Raw genomic sequence first — 8314 nt, 5'->3', positions numbered from 1 at the left:
TACAAACTGAGAGTCCTGTCCTGGGATAACCCTCATTCTTGTCTGTCAAGGGTTTTGAGATCCACTCAGAAAGGTGCAAAACAAATCTTAAATCTCTGAGCAGAGACACAGTGGTGGCAGCAAAAGAGGAATGGTGGGGGTGGGGGTGGGGGGACAGGGATGTTGGCTCTTCTCCTGAGAACCACCAGTTGCCATTTTTTTGTTTAATGGAAGCTTCTCCAGGCTTGGGTGTGGGAATTAACTTGAAATGTTAATTTTGTAAATATCTAGAGAAGGCTGATCCTCCACTCCAGGGGACTTGATTGCATAGAAAGAAACTGTAATCCACAGAGAGCTACCAGATGGTTTTCCAAGCACAAGCCCCGTTTTTTTCTACTACACAAACCTGCCTCTGTGGATCAGCAGCTCTTTCTTCTGCTTGGCACTCGGGCAGCCCACTCCCCATTTGCTCCAGCTTTGTAGGGGATCACTAACAGGCAGCGGAAACAGGACTGCTCTCCACTGAAATGAAACTTAAGAAGGAAACCAGTGAGACCATTACCAAAAGGTCAAGAATCAAACCCCCAGCTTCTTGCCTTTGTAGCACCCTCTCCCCAAGAAGGTTCTTCCTACCTCCCTGTGCTCCATAAGCACATTTTATCTTAGGGACGTTCTATTCCTTCCTCCCATTAAGGCCTGAGTTACTAAAAACAGCTATTATACTTAGGTATTATAGTAAGAACAGTATTATACCTCTCTCTCAAATTATTTTCATCTAAAAAAGCCTTAAGAGAGCTCTAAATGAAAGAAAGAAGGCCATTTCAGACAGCAGTCGGCAACTGCGGAGGGTTTTTGTCAGGGTGGGGGTCCTGGGGAGCGGCAGGCCTATTCCAAAGTGCTTCTCCTCTCAGAATCCATTTCTTCAGCCTAAATGCGTTTCTCCTATGCTTTCAGGTACGCTGTCGGGGACTGACTCCCCAAGTGTACTGGCATCACTGTGATGCCGCAGGGGCTGGTTGCACAGCTCTCCCCCAGGGCCCATGAGCAGTGTTCCCTAAAAACCCCCATGTCCATGGTTTCCAACGAGGCCTTTGCAGTAGAATTCCCTTCTCCTTATGGTCAACAGCTTTGAGTCGTACAGACAGTCCCGGCATGGTGCCCTGACTACCTTTTGTTTGTTTTGGTGGGTCTGACACATACATGCACTCCTACAGCATGGGAATGGAACCATTTTTACATACAGAAAAATGTTAGAGTGAGGGAAGCAGCGTGGTGGGTTTACCAATGAGGGAAATGAGGGAGGGTCCCTGCTCTGATTGGCTTGAGTGGTGCCTTTATTTCTAAGCTCATATTTGACACAGGATGTAAATATGTTAAGTTGGTTTGCATGCTATACTGAACATGCCCAGTAATACATTATAAACATCCTTGTGACATTTCTCAAAGGAAGTAGTTGCTATGTGTGACTAGTCACCGTTTTTTGCAAGAGTTAAACATCTGAGCTATTTAAATTCCTCTGCAAGGTATGAAACACAAATTAGGTAATCATGGCACAATCACGCAAATCAAAAGAATGAGGAGGGCTGTAGTTGGTTGGTTGGTTGGTTGGTTCTTCTTCTAATTGATGGGGTAGTAGGGGAACATCAAATCCCACAGTCAAAATTTAGGCAGAAGGTCCAGCCATTCAAAGTTTTTGGAGATGAGTGGGGTGCCTGGGTGGCTCAGTTGGTTAAGCGACTGCCTTCAGCTCAGGTCATGATCCCTGAGTCCCAGGATTGAGTCCCCAGTCGGGGTCCCAGATCCATGGGGAGTCCGCATGTCTCTCTGACCTTCTCCCCTCTCATGCTCTCTCCCTCTCTCTCAAATAAATAAACAAAATCTTAAACAAAACAAAATAAAATAAAACAAAACAAAATAAAATCTTAAAAAAAAACGATTTTATTTATTTATTTATTAGAGAGAGAGAGAGAGATCACAAGTAGGCAAGAGGAAGCCAGAGGGAGAGAGAAAAGCAGGCTCCCTGCCAAGCAGAGAATCTAATGTGGGGTTCGATCCCAGGACCCTGGGATCATGACCTGAGCGAAAGGCAGAGGTTTGCTTAACCCACTGAGTCACCCAGGTGCCCCTAAATAAATAAAATCTTAAAAAAAAAAAAAAAGTTTTTAGAGATAAGTGATATCCCTTACAGATGATTGACTGGGATGACTATCCTTGTGACACAATCAAATCAACATGTACTGGATTGCTGTCTGCTGTGTACCACAGTAATGTGTAAGCCCAGGGTGTGGGGAGACCACTGTGTGAGCGTGTTATGGGCGTGTCCGTGAAGAAGCAGGAATATTTTTCTCAACGTTCCATTTATGAAGCCCCAGTTTGTTGTATAGTTGCTGAGGACTGGAACCAAGGGATATGAGAGTCAATGTTTCATCTGTAAGACCTGGTTTTTAAATACATTTATCAGTAGTGCAATAAACCATATTCCATGCGAGCTTTTCTCTAATCAAAAGAAGAGATATTGCTAGTTTATTTTTCTCGAAGAAAAGGTTTTGATTTCACCATAAACGTACCTTTGTTTATTTGTAGAGCTGTTCCCTATTTTTCTTTATCAAAATATTTCTATTGTAGCTTAACAAACCGAGTAGGTATAAGAGGGTCTGTGCCAACCAAGTCAGATGAATGTTTTGTTTTGTTTTTAATCACAGTCCTGAAGCAGATCCACTATGTTAGCAATTACAGCACTTTAAAAAAAAATAAAGGGGAAGAGTACTTTTGTTCCAGTGAGTATCTCCTGTGGGGGAAAAAAAGGCAGATGGGAAGAATAGCAATGATGAAACGAAATTAATATATCTATATTATATAACCACCAAAAAAGCTGCCATGCAACATTTGTATGTTTCCTTTTACAAGTAATGTGCATTTTTTTCTTTGAATGGGAGTTTATGCTTGAGTCAGTGGCATTTTAACCTTAAAGCCATAGGACAAATCATTGATTTCTATCCCTTTAAGAAGATTTTGTGTATCTCTGGCCGGTGCCTTTATGTAGTGATTTCATAGTTTAGCAGTCAGAAAGTGTGTTTGTTTCCTTATTTCCTTTTTTTTTTTTTTTTTTTTTTTTTTGGCTGTATGTGTTTATTTCTCTATTTCCTATTTCTTGGCTGTGTTGGGGGTTGGGGGTGGCTATCTAACTTTTGCCTTCATGGACTGCCTCCATGTATGAAATCAAATTCCTAGGAAATGTATTCTAACTCCCTCTAAGCGACATAGGAAAATTCTTCATTATTGGAGACCGAATGTATTCCAGTTGGCTGACAAATCCAGCTCTGGAGTATCCAAAATTGGAGATTATTTTTTTCTCCTGTTTCTTTCTGTGGAGGAATCAATCGTATTGAACAAGAAAAAAAAATTGTGTTACTTTTAGGCCGAGGAGTAAATGTAGCACTTAGAAGAGCTGAGAGAGTTAATCATGTGTCCTCGATTGAGCTGGGGGCGAGGTACCTAGTGCGTCCAGTTAACTAATCTTTAATTTTTGTACCAGGCACACAGCCAGCACGTCCGCTTTCCCAGGATAGATGATTACGAAGAATGTTGTAAAAGAACTGAACATAATTCACTATCACCAAATAGAGGAGGCGTCTCTGAAGCTGACAAATTTGCTCACACAGAATGCAATGACACGATCCAAATTGTGAGAAAAAGAATCCAACTTGGTTGGGATAGGTAAGGCAAAGGAAAAAGAAAAAAAGAACAACTTTGGACCACAAGTCATTTCCGTTTGGAAATATTTCCAAAGACAGGACTTAGGCCGGCGGTTCACATCACGAACCAGAATGATCTACACGCTGCGAAAGGGCAGCCTCGGCGCTGAACCCAGAAGCTCAAGGTGGGAGAAGATTCAGTGGACAGAGTCGACTTCTGAAGATGCTGTCCTCAGAGCTTCCTGAGACCTTCCAGGGGGATGATTTCCAAACCATGTTCAGCCAGAGGGAGAAAAAAAATATTGTGCCAGCTGTAAACACTGGATTTGATTATTGGTCTATTTCCAGCTTCAGAACAATTTCTGCTTCTACCTGATAACCCACCACAGCCCCAGATTTTAAGAATTTTTATCTGAAAGTATCTCAACATAGTTTTATTTTAAAGAAAATTAACACAGAGAAAATTTTTTTAAAAAATCACTTTCCAATTACATATACAGTGAGAAGTGTATGTGTTATGAATATATAACTTATATTTTATTCACATATAGAGATTTGAATCAAGTAGGTGCCTTGCCCCTATTCCCTGTATGGAAAGTTCAAGGAGAATGATCTACATATGGCTTTTTTTCTAGCTATGTATATTCTCTGGAACACGTTTCACAGGATGTTACTTAGATGCTTCAATTAATTGGAGAAAAGAATTATTATACCTACAGAAAACAAATGGCTATGGGGCGCCTAGGTGGCTCAGTTTATTAAGTATCTGCCTTCGGCTCAGGTCATGAGCTCAGGGTCCTGGGATCAAGCCTCACATCAGGGCTGTCTGCTCAGTGGGGGGCCTGCTTCCCCCCTCTTCCTCTGCTGCTCCCCCTGCTTGTGCACATGCTCTCTCTCCCTAATAAACAAATAAATAAAATCTTTTTAAAAATAAATAGAAAAAAGAAAAGAAATGGTAATTTATTTAACATAAAAATGAGTGTTACAAACCAGTAAGAAAAAGATAAACAATCCAGTGGAAAATAGGCAAAGGATAGACACAGATAATTCAGGAAAAACAAACAAACAAAAACCCAGGAAGTAGACATACAAAAATATACTTAACCTTGCTCATGGTTTAAAAATTCCAGGGAGGGGGATGTCTGGGTGGCTCAGTCCATTAAGCATCTGCCTTCAGCTCAGGTCATGATCCCAGGGTTTTGGGATCAAGTCTGGCATCCTGCTCCCTGCTCAGAGAGGATCCTGCTTCTCCCTCTGCCTGCTGTTCTGCCTGCTTGTGGTCTCTCTCTCTCTGACAAATAAATAAATAAAATCTTTTAAAAAAAAATTCCAGGGATGATGATACAGCAATTTTCACTTCCACTTGGTAAAATCAAGAAGAGTGATGATAAAACCAGGTGAAGATGTGAGGAAACAGTCACTTTGATACATCTTCGTTGAGTGTGTTAATTGACACAATGTTGGGTGGTGACAGTTTTGCAATGTTAAAGTTGATCCAGAAACTTCACTTCTGGGAAATTAATTTATAGAAAAACTCCCAGAAGTACACAAAGACAAAAATGTACGTGGATGATGATTGCGCCACAGTTTCAAACACCTAACAACTGGGAACAAACCACTGAAAAGAATGAGGTAAAGCTACAGGTCCTCACAGAAAGCCAAGAGGCAGTAAAAAGGAAAAAAGAGCCAGTTAACAAAAAATGATGTAGAAAAAGATTCCATTTTTGTTTTGTATGAAAGAAAAAAATATAATGGCATATATATTAAAAGGTAAATGCTGGTTGTTTCTGGGAGTTGGTGTTTTGGAGCACCTTCCTTTTCTACCTTAGGTATTTCTGTCAGATTTGATCCCAGATGAAAGATAAAATAAAAATAGTTTTAAAAAATAACAAAATGAACATCACTTACGTAGTTTTCTTGCCAAACATGTTTGTTCTCAATCTAAACATAAGGAAACAACCACATAAATCCAGCTTGTAAATAACCAACCTAGACTCCTCAAATTTATCAATGTTATGTAAAATGAAAAGGAGACTATTCTGCAGTAAAAATAACTAGAGAGCCAATAACTAAAGACAATATGTGATCCTTGACTGGACCCTGAATCCTGAATGCATTAAAAAAATTATAAAGAACTTTTAAGATATAATTGCCTTGGTGACTCTAGTGAAAGAATAGCATTTCTAGAATTATATTTGGGGAAATGCTAGTATAGGAAATGCCCCATGAACTGAAATGTATTGTACCCCTCCATGGTAGGTGTGCCCATGGATATATTATCTCATTTAATCTTTGTTATTTATTGAAGAAAAGGTTGGTTTCCTTTATTTTTTTTTTAAAGATTTTATTTGTTTATTTGACAGAGAGATCACAAGTAGGCAGAGAGGCAGGGGGAAGCAGGCTCCCCGCTGAGCAGAGAGCCTGATTTGGGGGGCTCGATCCCAGGACCCTGAAATCATGACCTGAGCCGAAGGCAGAGGCTTAACCCACTGAGCCACCCAGGTGCCCCAGGATGGTTTCCTTTTGAAGCTAAGACTCTATTACTGTGATTGCTGAGGGATAGCGATACACTCAATTCTAGAATATCTTATCTGGTTTACAGATGTCCAGTCAGTGCCTAGATACCAACTAGGGCTCACTACAACGTTAGGGAATTTCAAAGCTGGAGGATGTCTCTGAGGTTGCATGAGATCAACCCTTATCATTTTACAAATGAGCAAAAGGTCCCAGATGGGCAAGTGACTTACCATAGTTAATTCAAAGGAGGACTGGTTTTGGAAATCTCCCCCCTAAGTTTAGAATTCTTACAATAAAACCATGAAGATGCATTTAACTCTTGCTGAACATCACCAATGAAGTAAGCATCAATGATGGCCTGTTCTGAGACAGGCCCCTTCTGCATGGAAAGAGGCTTAACCACTCAGGGAGGAATTGCATGGTAATCCTCAAGGAGCAAAGAGCTTCAGACTCCCAGCACTGTAATAATGCAGGCAGTCTGCCGAGTCAAGCCAAACCAAGACATGACCTTTGCTTGACTTTTTTATTACATAAGAAAGCACAAGGAGTTCAAGCCAACACTTTTTCTCCCTAAAAAAAAAAAAAAGAAAGAAAGAAAGAAAAAGAAAAAAAAAAAAGAAAAGAAAAAGAAATGACTGCTTATGGAAGATGGATAACAAGGGTCCTGGGTCCTCTCCTTCTCTTCTTGATAAACATTTCCTCACAGCACAGTCCCAGCAGGACTCACCCCATCTGGTAGAATGATGGGAGAGAGAGTAAATCACTTTTCTTTTACAAAATGTGTGTACCTCCTTCTTACTGGACTGAGACTCCGGATTAACGTTCCCCATTTTATATCTCTCTCTCAGAATTATCTCCTGATCTGCACGGCCGACTTTAGAAAATCAAAAAGCTCTTCTCTCTGACTGGTTTATCAGGAAAATGATTCTCCCGAGTGGCTTATGCCTGCTCCTCGGGGGCCAGTGGAAGTCCCGCCCTGGTGATGGTGATACTGTGACTTCTCCTTGCAGTGGGCCAGGTACTGGGGGGCAGGGCAGCCAAAGGGCTTGAGAGGGCATAGGGAGCCACAAAGGTGCCCAAGGCCAAAGTTTGTAGAGGTAACCTCAGTCTGCATATCTGAAAGAACACATGCAGGGTGAAGTCAGGAGGCTACTGAAATTGGAGTTGCTGAGTTAAGGGTGTGGATCTGAACAGAAGTGGGTTTGTAGCACAGGCAAGTCAGGACCAGGCAAGAGTGTCTCTGGAAGACAGCCCCAGATTCCAGCTGGCAGGTTCATCTCGCCATGTGTGGTTGGCAGCGCCTGGTGTTTTGAAGTGGCTGAAGTGGCCAGGATCAGTGGACCTGGAAAAGCCAATGGTCAGGGAACAAAACTAAGAGCACCAGGTTGGGTCTGAAGTGAAAACTGGATCCCTACACCCAAAGAGGTCAACAGGATGTAAAGTCAAGGACAAAGCCATTGTTAGTCCAATAAGCATGTTGACAAATCAAGAGAGGAGCAAGAATGCAAGTGTGAAGCCAGGGAGAGCAGGCAGCCATGATGGTCAATGTCGGCAGAGTGCAGTACAGCGCTGGGTGGTATGAGCTATGATGAGGCCAGCACCAAGGAGTGGATGGTACGGCCACTCTTCATTCTTTTCCTGTGCTCTGAATGAGATCTGCCTTGTGCCATTAAAAGTACCACCAGAGCTTTCTGCTATAGGCTTGAGAAGCTGGTATCAAGATGGTCGAGCTCATGAAACTCGGAAGGTGGTACTTGTCCTGGCTGGATGCTATTCTGGACACAAAGCAGTCATCATGAAGAATATTGATGACAGTACCTCAGACCATCCCTACAGCAATGCTCTGGTGGCTGGAATTGACACCTGTCCCCACAAAGTGACAGCTGCCACAAGGAAGAAGAAAATCACCATGAGGTCAAAGATCAAGTCCTCTACAAGGGTTTATAACTATGATCACTCATGCCCACAAGGTAGCTATCCCCTTAGACAAAACTGTCATCAACAAGGATGTCTTCTGAGACCCTGCTCTTAAACGCAAGGCCGGATGAGATGCCAAGGTCAAATTCAAGGAGCATTACAAGACCTGCAAGAACAAATGACTTTTCCAGAAACTGCTGTTTTAG

The 8314-nt window shown here is 41.9% G+C and overlaps 1 pseudogene; it reads left to right on the top strand.

Annotated features, from left to right (window-relative positions):
- The first annotated feature begins 7779 nt into the window (after window positions 1–7779).
- LOC123925689 lies at window positions 7780–8314 on the top strand (annotated as a pseudogene).

The sequence above is a fragment of the Meles meles genome, chromosome 15, assembly GCF_922984935.1.
Source record: "Meles meles chromosome 15, mMelMel3.1 paternal haplotype, whole genome shotgun sequence".
NCBI lineage: Eukaryota > Metazoa > Chordata > Mammalia > Carnivora > Mustelidae > Meles > Meles meles.
Note: the sequence above shows the minus strand (reverse complement) of the source record. Positions and strands in the feature narration are given on the sequence as shown.